Source organism: Seriola lalandi, unplaced genomic scaffold (assembly GCF_002814215.2).
Source record: "Seriola lalandi dorsalis isolate HSWRI2012SDOR001 ecotype SW California unplaced genomic scaffold, Sedor1 jcf7180002040795, whole genome shotgun sequence".
Classification (NCBI taxonomy): domain Eukaryota; kingdom Metazoa; phylum Chordata; class Actinopteri; order Carangiformes; family Carangidae; genus Seriola; species Seriola lalandi.
The window spans coordinates 1-1,448 of record NW_019511364.1 but is presented as its reverse complement, the minus strand read 5'-3'; the positions used below and the strand labels follow the sequence as shown (position 1 = coordinate 1,448).

The 1,448-nt window shown below is 44.4% G+C and overlaps 1 pseudogene; it reads right to left on the bottom strand.

Moving 5' to 3' along the window:
* Positions 1-36: 36 nt before the first annotated feature.
* Positions 37-378, bottom strand: LOC147819831 (mitoferrin-2 pseudogene; annotated as a pseudogene).
* Between the last annotated feature and the right edge of the window lie 1,070 nt (positions 379-1,448).

Genomic DNA, 1,448 nt, shown 5'->3' with positions numbered 1-1,448 from the left:
ATAAACTGAGAGTTGTATTTTTTTTAGTGCTGATACCTTGACACAGTCGATGGGGTACATGAGGCAGTGCTCCATGATTCCAGCCACGGCTCCTGCCAGCATGTGTGTGCTGGTGGCTACTCCCTGAGGCAGCCCTTCATAGTCTATTTCTGGCTCCACAGAGGTCGAGGTCTCCGGAGTTGCTCGATGCAGCACCGGGGCAAAGTCCTGTTCCCCTGTCATTCTTGGTGGAAGAGACCCGACAAATCCCCCGGTGGCGTCCAGTAGCCTGCCGCCTAGCCATCGAAACTCTGCCCCGGCTGCGGCGCCTGCAACCCGGCTATCGACGCCCGGTGTTTCCACGGACGTTCGCCGGGACACGAAACCGTCCGCTTCCATTCAAATGACAAAGAGTTTAGTCCGTGAAGTGTGTTCAATCAGAGCACTTTAGCAACCCGCCTGTCGTTGTTATCTCCCTGGGAGTTTAATTAGTATCCCAGCCGGACAGAGAAAGTATTGGCGGGTCGCAGCTTCTGCTCGGCAGGCTGGCGGCAGGCTTGTGGTGTGTCCCGGGAACCAGGAGAGTAAGCTGGTGGGTTTACCCGCCGGTGACTCGCGCTAGAACACTGACGCTGATTGGATAAGAGGCCTGTCAATCACCGAGAGTCCCTTCGAACGTCACAAAATGAGGCGGGCAAATAAAGCGGGCTGCGATACTGCGTCAGTGGGTGTTGACGCTTTTGTAACAGCAGGAGCTCACATGTATGTACGGGAAGAGTTTTAAACAGGACGTCCCACATTCAATCTGTAACAATGCATCATAAATACTTTAAAATACATAATTTTGGACCTAAAATAAAAGTAAAAAATAACGTATTTAAAAAGTTGTTTAGACTTAATAGTTTTTTTTGTGTCTCTTTGTGGTTATTTTGTGCCTTTTGGTGAGTGTTTTGTCTCTGTTTGTGGTGATTTAGTGTCTATAAGTGAGCTCTTTGATATTCAAACAAGAAATGTTACCAGTCACTTCACACGTTCTGACCTCTGGCCCCTGGGCTGTGTCCTGTTCGCCATGACCTCTCATGTAAAGACATATTAAAAATACTAAAATCTAACTGATCAAATGGATCAGTAGCTGTTACAGTTATTGATACATTTTGAGAAAGGCTATAGACTATTACAATGTCCCAGTCTGAGTGTACAACTTGAATGGCTCAAATTAATGTTACTTGTGAACCTTTTGTTTTTGTTTTATGGGTTTTATAATGTCAGTTGATATTGTAGACAGAATATTCTTAGTCTGCAAGGAGAAGACTAATCTCATATTTGATCATTAGAATAGGCTATATGATAAAGTTTTCTAAGTCATCTTAATTGATGGATTTGTGTCATTAAACTCTAACAGAAGTTTGATGGTAATTGACAATACAGTGGCCTTACTGATATGTTAATCCATTTTTTTTACTCCTATA